We start from the raw sequence: 13,861 nt of genomic DNA, 5'->3' as shown, positions 1-13,861 counted from the left end.
TTTTTTTTTTTGGTCATCAGTCTACTGACTGGTTTGATGCGGCCCGCCACGAATTCCTTTCCTGTGCTAACCTCTTCATCTCAGAGTAGCACTTGCAACCTACGTCCTGAATTATTTGCTTGACGTATTCCAACCTCTGTCTTCCTCTACAGTTTTTGCCCTCTACAGCTCCCTCTGGTACCATGGAAGTCATTCCCTCATGTCTTAGCAGATGTCCTATCATCCTGTCCCTTTTCCTTAGCAGTGTTTTCCACATATTCCTTTCCTCTCCGATTCTGCATAGAACCTCCTCATTCCTTACCTTATCAGTCCACCTAATTTTCAACATTCGTCTATAGCACGACATCTCAAATGCTTCGATTCTCTTCTGTTCCGGTTTTCCCACAGTCCATGTTTCACTACCATACAATGCAGTACTCCAGACGTACATCCTCAGAAATTTCTTCCTCAAATTAAGGCCAGTATTTGATATCAGTAGACTTCTCTTGGCCAGAAATGCCTTTTTTGCCATAGCGAGTCTGCTTTTGATCTCCTCCTTGCTCCGTCCGTCATTGGTTATTTTACTGCCTAGGTAGCAGAATTCCTTAACTTCATTGACTTCGTGACCATCAAAACTGATGTTAAGTTTCTCGCTGTTCTCATTTCTACTACTTCTCATTACCTTCGTCTTTCTCCGATTTACTCTCAAACCATACTGTGTACTCATTAGACTGTTCATTCCGTTCAGCAGATCATTTAATTCTTCTTCACTTTCACTCAGGATAGCAATGTCATCAGCGAATCGTATCATTGATATCCTTTCACCTTGTATTTTAATTCCACTCCTGAACCTTTCTCTTATTTCCATCATTGCTTCGCGATGTACAGATTGAAGAGTAGGGGCGAAAGGCTACAGCCTTGTCTTACACCCTTCTTAATACGAGCACTTCGTTCTTGATCGTCCACTCTTATTATTCCCTCTTGGTTGTTGTACATATTGTATATGACCCGTCTCTCTCTATAGCTTACCCCTACTTTTTTCAGAATCTCGAACAGCTTGCACCATTTTATATTGTCGAACGCTTTTTCCAGGTCGACAAATCCTATGAAAGTGTCTTGATTTTTCTTTAGCCTTGCTTCCATTATTAGCCGTAACGTCAGAATTGCCTCTCTCGTCCCTTTACTTTTCCTAAAGCCAAACTGATCGTCACCTAGCGCATTCTCAATTTTCTTTTCCATTCTTCTGTATATTATTCTTGTAAGCAGCTTCCATGCGTGAGCTGTTAAGCTGATTGTGCGATAATTCTCGCACTTGTCACCTCTTGCCGTCTTCGGAATTGTGTGGATGATGCTTTTCCGAAAGTCAGATGGTATATCGCCAGACTCATATATTATACACACCAACGTGAATAATCGTTTTGTTGCCACTTCCCCCACTGATATTAGAAATTCTGATGGAATGTTACCTATCCCTTCTGCCCTATTTGACCGTAAGTCCTCCAAAGCTCTTTTAAATTCCGATTCTAATACCGGATCCCCTATCTCTTCTAAATCGACTCCTGTTTCTTCTTCCATCACATCAGACAAATCTTCACCCTCATAGAGACTTTCAATGTATTCTTTCCACCTATCTGCTCTCTCCTCTGCATTTAACGGTGGAACTCCCGTTACACTCTTAATGTTACCACCGTTGCTTTTAATGTCACCAAAGGTTGTTTTGACTTTCCTGTATGCTGCGTCTGTCCTTCCGACAATCATATCTTTTTCGATGTCTTCACATTTTTCCTGTAGCCATTTCGTCTTAGCTTCCCTGCACTTCCTATTTATTTTATTCCTCAGCGACTTGTATTTCTGTATTCCTGATTTTCCCGGAACATGTTTGTACTTCCTCCGTTCATCAATCAACTGAAGTATTTCTTCTGTTACCCATGGTTTCTTCGCAGCTACCTTCTTTGTACCTATCCTTCCCAACTTCTGTGATGGCCCTTTTTAGAGATGTCCATTCCTCTTCAACTGTACTGCCTATTGCGCTATTCCTTATTGCTGTATCTATAGCGTTAGAGAACTTCAAACGTATCTCGTCATTCCTTAGTACTTCCGTATCCCACTTCTTTGCGTATTGATCCTTCCTGACTAATGTCTTGAACTTCAGCCTAGTCTTCATCACTACTATATTGTGATCTGAGTCTATATCTGCTCCTGGGTACGCCTTACAATCCAGTATCTGATTTCGGAATCTCTGTCTGACCATGATGTAATCTAATTGAAATCTTCCCGTATCTCCCGGCCTTTCCAAGTATACCCCCTCCTCTTGTGATTCTTGAACAGGGTATTCGCTATTACTAGCTGAAACTTGTTACAGAACTCAATTAATCTTTCTCCTCTTTCATTCTTTGTCCCAAGACCATATTCTCCTGTAACCTTTTCTTCTACTCCTTCCCCTACAACTGCATTCCAGTCGCCCGTGACTATTAGATTTTCGTCCCCCTTTACATACTGCATTACCCTTTCAATATCCTCATACACTCTCTCTATCTGTTCATCTTCAGCTTGCGACGTCGGCAACTATCGTTGTTGGTGTTGGTCTGCTGTCGATTCTGATTAGAACAACCCGGTCACTGAACTGTTCACAGTAACACACCCTCTACCTTACCTTCCTATTCATAACGAATCCTACACCTGTCATACCATTTTCTGCTGCTGTTGATATTACCCGATACTCATCTGACCAGAAATCCTTGTCTTCCTTCCACTTCACTTCACTGACCCCTACTATATCTAGACTGAGCCTTTGCATTTCCCTCTTCAGATTTTCTAGTTTCCCTACCACGTTCATGCTTCTGACATTCCACGCCCCGACTCGTAGAACGTTATCCTTTCGTTGATTATTCAATCTTTTTCTCATGGTAACCTCCCCCTTGGCAGTCCCCTCCCGGATATCCGAATGGGGGACTATTCCGGAATCTTTTGCCAATGGAGAGATCATCATGACACTTCTTCAATTACAGGTCACATGTCATGTGGATACACGTTACGTGTCTTTAATGCAGTGGTTTCCATTGCCTTCTGCTTCCTCATTCTTCCGCCTTTAGGGGCAATTTCCCACCTCTAGGACAAGAGAGTGCCCTGAACCTCTATCCGCTCCTCCGCCCTCTTTGACAAGGCCGTTAGCAGAATGAGGCTGAGTTCTTCTGCCGGAAGTCTTCGGCCGCCAATGCTGATTATTTTTCAAAATTTAGGCAGTGGCGGGGATCGAACCCAGGACCGAAGACGTTTTTATTATGAATCAAAGACGCTACCCCCCTATTTTTTTTTTTTTTTTTTTTAATCTCATTTCATTTTGTTCGCTTTTGTTCGTCGCAACTTCTCGGGGCGGACGTCGTAAGACACCGTTTTAAGTTCTTTGTTGATCGATTAACTCAGTTTTTTTTATTACAGAGGGCAGCTACCCCTCCGACCGAACACGCTGAGCTACCGTGCCGGCAGAAAATCCCTGACCCCGCCGGGAATCGAACCCGGGAACCCGGGCGTGGGAAGCGAGAACGCTGCCGCACGACCACGAGATGCGGGCGTCTAGACCACGGGAAAGATTAAGTAAGGGCAAACAAACGTTTTTAGCATTTGTAGACTTAGAGAGAGCTTTTGGCAATGCTGACTGGAATACTCTGTTTCAAATTCTAAAGGTGGCAGGGGTAAAATACAGGGACCGAAAGGCTGTTTACAATTTGTACGGAAACGAGATGGCAGGTATAAGAGTCGAGCGACACGAAAGGGAAGCAGTGGTTGGGAAAGGAGTGAGACAGGGTTGTAGCCTCTCCCCGATGCTGTTCAATCTGTATATTGAGCAAGCAAAAAAGGAAACAAAAGAAAAGTTCGGAGTAGGTATTAAAATCTATGGAGAAGAAATAAAAAATCTGAGGTTCGCCGATGAGCCGATGACATTGTAATTCTGACGGAGACAGCAGTTGAACGGAATGGACAGTGTCTTGAAAGGAGGATACAAGATGAACATCAACAAAAGCGAAACGAGGATAATGGAATGTAGTCGAATTAAGTCGGGTGATGCTGAGGGAATCGGATTAGGAAATGAGACACTGAACGTAGTAAAACGACCAAAATAACTGATGATGGTCGAAGTAGAGAAGCTACAAAATGTAGACTGGCAATGGCAAGGAAAGTGTTTCTGAAGGAGAGAAATTTGTTAACATCGAGTATTGATTTAAGTGTCAGGAAGTCGTTTGTGAAAGTATTTGTATGGAGTATTGCCATGTATGGAAGTGAAACATGGACGATAAATAGTTTAGACAAGAAGAGAATAGAAGCTTTAGAAATGTGGTGCTACAGAAGAATGCTGAAGATTAGATGGGTAGACCACATAACTAATCAGGAGTTATTGAACAGAATTGGGGAGGAGAGGAGTTTGTGGCACAACTTGACTACAAGAAGGGATCGATTGGTAGGACATGTTCTGAGACATCGAGGGATCACCAATTTAGTACTGGAGGGCAGCGTGTAGGGTAAAAATCGTAGAGGGAGGCCAAGAGATGAATACACTAAGCAGATTCAGAAGGATGTAGGCTGTAGTAGGTACTGGGAGATGAAGCTTGCACAGGATAGCATGGAGAGCTGCATCAAACCAGTCTCAGAACAACAACAGTGACGTCATATCATACACATAAAAAAATGCAGACTAGTAGTCGATTCACTACTCTATGCGAATTCTGAGAGAGATATTAACCTACTTTAAAATGGCAGCCATGATTACCATAATTAATGGTCCAAAATAGCCACTTTCAAATTTTGTAGGTCTCAGGTAGCAACGAGGTATTGTACACTTTCTGCAACAGCTCCACCTTCCCTTGCTACTTCCAATATCAGCCGCATTTTCCACAAAACCCAATTTACGTACGACACTGAGACAGTACCAGGAGGAAGATATATGAGGAAAACATCACTGCGTTACTAATGTCTTACATCATAGTGTGTCAAAAAACAATTTTTGACCAATTTATGCCAAATATTCATGTCTGCGTACTAAGAGTAACGTAAATTACATGTTAAAGAATTATCGCAGAGCATTATTTTAATGAAATGCGTCGAATTCGTGTGGTAAACAATTCCTGCAATGCACTGTTTAACGACCAATACACTCGTGATTCTATCTTCTGCAGGGACATTGGCGTATGACTGCGTTCCTCTATAGGTATTTACAGTTTGTTACGATTTTGTCGATTCCCCCTCAGCATTCCAAAGACACACACATAAGTGAGAGGCTGCTCAGTTACCACAGTGAGATTTTTAAACACATTACGGAACCGCGCGACTGCTACGGTCGCAGGTTCGAATCCTGCCTCGGGCATGGATGTGTGTGATGTCCTTAGGTTAGTTAGGTTTAAGTAGTTCTAAGTTCTAGGGGACTGATGGCCACAGTAGTTAATTCCCATAGTGCTCAAAGCCATTTGAACCATAAACACATTACGTCGGTTATCCCCTTTCACGGAGACGACGAACCACAGCAGCAAATGTTTGAATAATGCTCTGCGTACAAACGCCTGATAGTTCCTGCAACATTAAAGACCAAGTACATGTCTGCAAGTTCATTCCACGTGAAACACTTTCCACGTCCTACGCATCATAACACACAGTAAACAATCTTTTTACATTTCAAAGTGCTTACCGTTCTTCCATAACATACTGCCTCACCTTTGGTACAACACTTGATTACGTATTACGTTGACATGGAGGCGAAGTACAAAAACGACAGCCCAGTCCAGACACACACGAATGAGAAAAAAGGGTAATAGTAGAGAGTTTCTCATTAGGGTGAGGGTACCAATGAAACTGATGCTAGACATCCAAAGTTACGGATATGTAGCGCCGATTCTTACATCAACAGGCGGATTGATGATATTTTGAGGTCCCCTACCGTCGTAAATATGTGCCAGCGTCCCCACGTTCGTACACCTGATATGATTGTCTGTATCCAACCTATCTCCCCATAAAAATACTGTACTTATTTCTGAAACACCCGGCATCAAAAGTGCGGCTGTTGATATTCGTTATTTCTACAGCGAGCAACGTCTCCAGACATTGAGAAAAGCTGTGAAAAGGAATCTGCAAGAGAATGCCTCTCCTCAAAAAGCGGCCATTACGCAGCAAAACTCGGCTGGTATTCACCAACACTGTTCGCCTGACATGGCCCCCACAGCGTATTATCTTTCCCTATATCTCAAGAAACATCTCAAGGGAGGACGATTTCTGAACTCTCAGGAACCCAGAAAGGCTGCGGCGAGTGTTTTTACTCAGATTAAAGTGTGTTGGCCTTAAGCATTTTTTGCTTTATAACATCAAGGACTTAGTATTAAGAAAACAGCCTTAATCGCGTTTTTTATTTATTTAGTGCCGACCGGTTTCAGCCCAAGGCAGGGTCCATCTTCAGAGCGAACATACTGTGAAATTACAGTACAAGGGTGATCAAAAAATCAGTATAAATTTGAAAACTTAATAAACCATGGAATAATGTAGATAGAGAGGTAAAAATTTACACACATTCTTGGAATGACATGGGGTTTTATTAGAATAAAAAAAAACAAAGTTCACAAAATGTCCGACACATGGCGCTGGACAGCAAAACTGCTACCGTGACGGGCGAGAGGCACGCCGATATGTTACAGAATCGCATCATCCCCAGCCTGGCTGATAAACGCCTGCTGGAACGTACGATGTTTATGCAGAATGGCGCTCCACCCCATATTGCTAGACGCGTGAAAGATCTCTTGCGCGCGTCGTTTGGTGATGATCGTGTGCTCAGCCGCCACTTTCGTCATGCTTGGCTTCCCAATTCCCCAGACGTCAGTCCGTGCGATTATTGGCTTTGGGGTCACCTGAAGTCGTAAGTGTATCGTGATTGACCGACATCTCTAGGGATGCTGAAAGACAACATGCGACGCCAATGCCTCACCATACCTACGGACATCCTTTACAGTGCTGTTCACAACATTATTCCTCGACTTCAGCTATTGTTGAGGAATGATGGTGGACATATTGAGCATTTCCTGACAAGAGCATCATCTTTGCTTTTTCTTTCTTTGTTATGCTAATTATTGCTATTCTGATCAGATGAAGCGCCATCTGTCTGCCATTTTTTTAACTTTTGTATTTTTTTGGTTCTAGTAAAACCCCATGTCATTCCAAGCATGTGTGTCAATTTGTACCTCTCTATCTACATTATTCCGTGATTTATTCAGTTTTCAAATTTATACTGACTTTTTGATCACCCGGTATATCAGACAACACTAATGATAACCATCTTAAAAGCATGTTGCCCAAACATCAAGGGCTTATCTGCAACCACAACCCTCCACCCACAAGTGTTGTGTCTGCTCGTTCTCTTGAAAAGCAACCGGATTCGTAGTCCAGATGCTGACTCCAACCGAGATTTCGAGCGGGAAGCCATCAAATCAGCATTCGGACCGAAGACCACGAGGACTATACTTATGGCGTAACTTATCGGATAGCGCCGGCCGGAATGGTCGTGCGGTTCTAGACACTGCAGTCTGGAGCCGAGCGACCGCTACGGTCGCAGGTTCGAATACTGTCTCGGGCACGGTTGTGTGTGATGTCCTTAGGTTAGTTAGGTTTAAAAAGTTCTAAGTTCTAGGCGACTGTTGACCTCAGAAGGTAATTTTCATAGTGCTCAGAGACATTTGAACCATTTTATCGGATAGCAGTCGTAGCTCTCGTAAATACAACCACATTCTACACACAAAAGGAAGGAAACAGGAAAGACGAGAGTTTAACATGTCGTTACGAGGGAATCATCAAAGACATAACAGATGATGAGACTGGGAAATAATGGCTGAGGAAAACGTCTGTCTCGTCTTCAAAGCAGCCACTCCGACTTTTCTAGACAAGTGGTCCTCACCGCTGAGGCCTTTTCTACCGGCATTCCGTTTACTTTCCTGTCATTCGCGAATTAGCCACGCACCTCTCGTAGTTGCCGAGTCACTTGTTATTCCGCGAAGGTCGCTGCGGCCGGAGCACTCTCGGCGAATTGCGCCAGACGCCAGCAAGCGCAAATACACAATGTCAGGCTGAAGTCAAGTCTATAATTACGGTCCGACTGCAGCAGCCGCGGGTGCACGTCTGCACGACTCGCGATGCCAGTTGCCTTCCCCGGAAATTCCGTCCGGTGGCTGTGATGCAGACGTAATTAGCGGCCATTTCGCTCAGGGAAACACCATGGCGTTCACGGATTGGCAATTTGCTTTCGTAGAGGTGGAGGAAAGAAGTGATAGTGAGTAATGAATGGCAAACACGCACTCATGAGCGAGTCAATTAGACGCAGCTTTATCCCGAACTGACGGCAGTTGACGCGTCATCGTACAGAATTCACAAGGACTCCGATGTAGTTTATCTGCGATTTCCCTAAATAGATTCAGACAAATGCCAGGATATGAAACTTCCTGGCAGATTAAAACTGTGTGCCCGACCGAGACTCGAACTCGGGACCTTTGCCTTTCGCGGGCAAGTGCTCTACCATCTGAGCTACCGAAGCACGACTCACGCCCGGTACTCACAGCTTTACTTCTGCCAGTACCTCGTCTCCTACCTTCCAAACTTTACAGAAGGCTGTGGCTAAGCCATGTCTCCGCAATATCCTTTCTTTCAGGAGTGCTAGTTCTGCAAGGTTCGCAGGAGAGCTTCTGTAAAGTTCGGAAGGTAGGAGACGAGGTACTGACAGAAGTAAAGCTGTGAGTACCGGGCGTGAGTCGTGCTTCGGTAGCTCAGATGGTAGAACACTTGCCCGCGAAAGGCAAAGGTCCCGAGTTCGAGTCTCGGTCGGGCACACAGTTTTAATCTGCCAGGAAGTTTCATATCAGCGCACACTCTGCTGCAGAGTGAAAATCTCATTCTGGAAACATCCCCCAGGCTGTGGCTAAGCCATGTCTCCGCAATATCCTTTCTTTCAGGAGTGCTAGTTCTGCAAGGTTCGCAGGAGAGCTTCCGTAAAGTTTGGAAGGTAGGAGACGAGGTACTGGAGAAGTAAAGCTGTGAGTACCGGGCGTGAGTCGTGCTTCGGTAGCTCAGATGGTAGAGCACTTGCCCGCGAAAGGCAAAGGTCCCGAGTTCGAGTCTCGGTCGGGCACACAGTATTAATCTGCCAGGAAGTTTCATATCAGCGCACACTCCGTTGCAGAGTGAAAATCTCATTCTGAAATACCGGGGTAGTTTCTTTGAAAGGGAACTACCGGCATCCTTCCCCATCATTCATTAATCCTATGGGGCTGATGACTACGCTATATGGCACCCTCAGTGAATCAACCAACCACCGAAAGAGACTTGAACATTCATTATCAATCACCACCGATCAATCGCCGAGTGCAGCCCACAGATGTATTTCGTTTCTAGGTCTAAGGCAATTTTCTGCATAGCGACTGGGTTACACAAATCACCGGCCGCTCTGGCCGAGCGGTTCTAGGCGCTTCAGTCCGGAACGGCTCAGCTGCTACGGTCGCAGGTTCGAATCCTGCCTTGGGCACGGATGTGTGTGATGTCCTCAGCTTGGTTAGGTTCAAATAGCTCTAAGTTCTAGGGGACTGATGACCTCAGATGTTAAGTACCATAGTGCGTAGAGCCATTTGTGGTACACAAATTTGTTGTGCTTAACATGTCTGACCGAGCGAGGTGGTGCAATTGTTAGCACAATGGACTCGCATTCGGGAGGACAAAAGTTCCAACCCGGGCTCTGCCATCCTTATATAGGTGTTCCGTGATGTCCCTAAATCGCTTCTGGTAAATATCGGCATGGTACCTTAGAACGGGCATGGCCGATTTAGTTCCCCAGCCTTGTGCTCCGTCTCTAATGACCTCGCGTTAAACATTAATCTCCTCCTACACGATTGTGTTTCTATAGTACCCGCATCTTCAAGTTACGATGTCCTTCAGACACTGTTTTGACGAATACAAGTGTGGTAACTGTTGTGAATTGGCAGGAGAGCCAACCCACGAATGTTAGAGGAAGCCGAAAGGCACGCGTTTAAGCTCACGCAGGCTGGCGTGAGGTGTGGAACAGGACAAGGAATTTAGTCTTCAGAAAAAAAGGAGGTAACTGGTGGAATACTTAACTTTAATACATTAATGTTGAACGTAGCTCTTGTCTGTACTTTATTTACAATATCAATAGTAACTGAATAATGGCGCCTTGCTAGGTCGTGGCAAATGACGTAGCTGAAGGCTATGCTAACTATCGTCTCGGCAAATGAGAGCGTATTTTGTCAGTGAACCATTGCTAGCAAAGTCGGTTGTACAACTGGGGCGAGAGTTAGGAAGTCTCTCTAGACCTGCCGTGTGGCGGCGCTCGGTCTGCAATCACTGATAGTGGCGACACGCGGGTCCGACGTATACTATCGGACCGCGGCCGATTTAAAGGCTACCACCTAGCAAGTGTGGTGTCTGGCGGTGACACCACAGTAACTGCACACACCAATAAAAGTTTTGCATCACCTCCGCTCCGAGAGTTCCGGAAACTGTACACAAAATTGGAATAGAGATCAACGTAAACATCAGTTCTACCCTTTTTATTTCCCATGAAAACCACACACTGCATGTTTACCACCATACAGCGAGACCTTGAGAGGTGGTGATCCAGACTTCTGTACACACCGGTACCTCTAATACCCAGCAGCACGTACTCTTGCATTGATGCATGCCTGTATTCGTCGTGGCCCATGGGCGGCCTGAGCGAGGCATGTCATCGACAGTTCCTGTCTCTCTGTATCTCCTCCATGTCCGAATAACGTCTCTTTGGTTCACTCCGAGACGGTTGGACACTTCCCTTGTTGAGAGCCGTTTCTGGCACAAAGTAAAAATGCAGAGGCGATCGAACCGAGGTACTGACAGTCTAGGCATGACTGAACTACGGACAACACGAGCCGTGTACCTCCTTCCTGGTGGAATGACTGGAACTGATCGGCCGTCGGACCCCTACTGTCTAATAGGTGCTGCTCATGCATGGTTGTTTACATCTTTGGGCGGGTTTAGTGACATCTCTGAGGAGTCAAAGCGACTGTGTCTGTGATACAATATCCACAGTCAACGTCCATCTTCAGGGGTGCTGGGAACCGGAGTGATTCAAAACTTTTTTTGATGTGTGTAGTTATTCGGCTTGACATTGACTGACAGAGACGTTGGATGTGCTCCTCAGGGATATCGCCATCGACGACAACATAGTGTGTTCATTTACTTACGAAGTCATTGAGCCATTCACATTTCTGTGAACTTATTCCGTACGCTTGTACCTTCATTAAAGGTCTGCCGAAGGGCACTGTGTCAAGTGTTTTTTGGGAACCTAGAAATATGGAATCTGCGGAAATCTTGGTTGTAGAAATCTTTATTTTGGCTGCTCAGGTAAGGTTCCCCCTAGAAAATAAATCTATCACGTAACGTAATGGATTATTTATCGGAGGAAGGAAAAAGAAATAACTGGGTGCTGCGTCTGCTGAATACCCTGGGGTGGGGGGAGGGACAGCAAAGTGTGATACCCCACAGATGCAGCATGGGTGTGTGTGTCCCGTGCAAAACGAGCTGCCTGGCGAGCTATCCTGCGCTTACATTTCAACAAGAAATGCCCGCCCACAAACGGCGAACGTTTCTATAGCTTGTCTTTGTGTTTGCGAATCTTTGCATCGGCCAACACAGTCGCTGGGTCTCGACACAACTGCGAACGTTTGGAGCATTCTGAGTAAGGCCCTCCAACCAGCTTGGGATTCTGACGATCTGACGTTGCAGTTGGACAGGATGTGGCACGGTGTTCCTCAGGAGCACATACAAGATCTCTGTCAGTCAACGTCAAGCCGAATAACTGCACACATCAAAAAAAGTTTTGAATCACTCCGGTTCCCAGCACCCCTGAAGATGGACGTTGACTGTGGACATTGTATCACAGACACAGTCCCTTTGACTCTTCAGAGGAGCCAGCCGGGGTGGCCGAGCAATTCTAGGGGCTTCAGTCTGGAACCGCGCTACCGCTACGGTAGCGGGTTGGAATCCTGCCTCGGGCATGGATGTGTGTGATTAGGTTTGAGTAGTTCTAAGTTCTAGGGGACTGAAGACCTCAGAAGTTAAGTCCCATAGTGGTCAGAGCCATTTGAACCATTTGAACTCTTCAGAGATTTCCCTAAACCCATGGATGAGCAGCGCGTATTAGACGGAAGGGGTCCGACAGCCGATCAGTTCCCGTCATTCCACCAGGAAGGAGATACACCGCTCGTGTTGTCTGTAGTTCAACCCCCCAGGGGTTGCTGAGTACGGGCTTGGCGACCCTGCGGTCCTGAGCTGGGGACTGGTCAGCGCCGCCAGTCTCCTGTCACCGTAAACCCCGGACATGGTTCATCGACCATCGCATGGCGCAGCGGTGGAATGTCGTGTGCTGCGGGGAATGGTAATCTTGGCTTGACCGCCTGGATTGCGAGGAAGGTAAACCTCTATAAAAACCCCTCAGTCTTACTGTGTGCTGCGCGCCTATAAGATGCATGGCTGTTGGGGTGGAACAGTCGCAAGCGGGCAACCTCTGGGGCACCTGCCGCACCCCAGTTGTATAAAGCTTACTCAGGCATGCGGGGCTCTGTTTGAGCGGACCTTTAGTTCCCTAGCTGCTCGTGGGACCACAATGGACCCTTCTACCTCTACGTTTCCCCCTACCAGTGGATTGGGTGGGCTACTGGTAGGAAAACACACCCAATCGAAAAAGCGACTTCGTGCTGCGAGTCCTCCAGCGCCTGGTGTTACTATAGATTTATCAGACTGTCGTAACAGAGCACATGCTGATATCCAGAATGTGGTTTTGATTGTCAAACGGAAGGAAGGTAGCTTTGAGAGAGTTTCTCCCTTTTACATCCACAAGGGTCTTGAGGGAATTGCAGGAACACTGAAATCTGTGAAGCGTCTGCGCAATGGGACTCTGTCAGTTGAAACTTCTAGTTCCCGTCAAGTCACTTCTCTTAGGAAAGCAACCTGTCTCGGAGAGTACTCTATCGAGACCGAGCTCCACTCCAATTTGAACTATAGTAAGGGTGTTGTGACATGTAGGGACTTGGTGGATATCCCCAAGGACGAGTTGAAATCTGAGTGGGCTGACGAAGGTATTGTCCACGTGCAGCATATTATGAAACGAGTCGATGGGGACCTAGTCAAATCCGACTCGTTTATTCTCACGTTCAATTGCCCGGGACTCCCAGAGCATGTCAAAGCGGGTTTCTTACGTTTGCCAGTACGGCCATATTTCCCCAACCCAATGCGCTGTTTTAAATGTCAGCGCTTTGGGCATACTACATTGGGGTGCAATGGGATAGCCACTTGGGTAAATGTGGTCAGCCTGCCCATGAAGGAGCCGATTGTTCATCGCCTGTGAAGTGCGTGAATTGCTCTGGGAGTCACCCTGTCTGGAGCCGGGTCTGCCCCATCTATCTCGAGGAACGGAAGATACAGGAGATCAAAACATCTAAGCGCATCCCCTATGGTGAGGCCAAGAGGCTCTTTAAGGCCATGCAGCCTCCTGTGTTTACAACATCTTTCGCTTCCACTCTGCAGAAACCGGTACAGTTGGCCACTGTTGCTACACAAACGGAGGTTGGTAGTGTCAGCACTAATACCTGCATTTGCCAGTGCACTTGTGCTGCTGCGGTTGTTTTGCAACCTGCAGCTTTCCCCACAACGTCGGACAAGGCCGTGGTTCCTGACATTGGGGTACTTCCTGCCCTTCCCCATATGGCACCTTCTGCCCAGGCGAGTATAGCTCCAACTGTTGACAAGGTTCTGCATTCTAAGCCCACCCCCAAGACGAAGACGCCGAAGGTGAAGGTTTTGCCACCTGAGGAGACTA

Source organism: Schistocerca americana, chromosome 9 (assembly GCF_021461395.2).
Source record: "Schistocerca americana isolate TAMUIC-IGC-003095 chromosome 9, iqSchAmer2.1, whole genome shotgun sequence".
NCBI classification, from domain to species: Eukaryota; Metazoa; Arthropoda; class Insecta; order Orthoptera; family Acrididae; genus Schistocerca; species Schistocerca americana.
The sequence above is the reverse complement of the archived record's forward strand: the minus strand, read 5'-3'. Positions refer to the sequence as shown.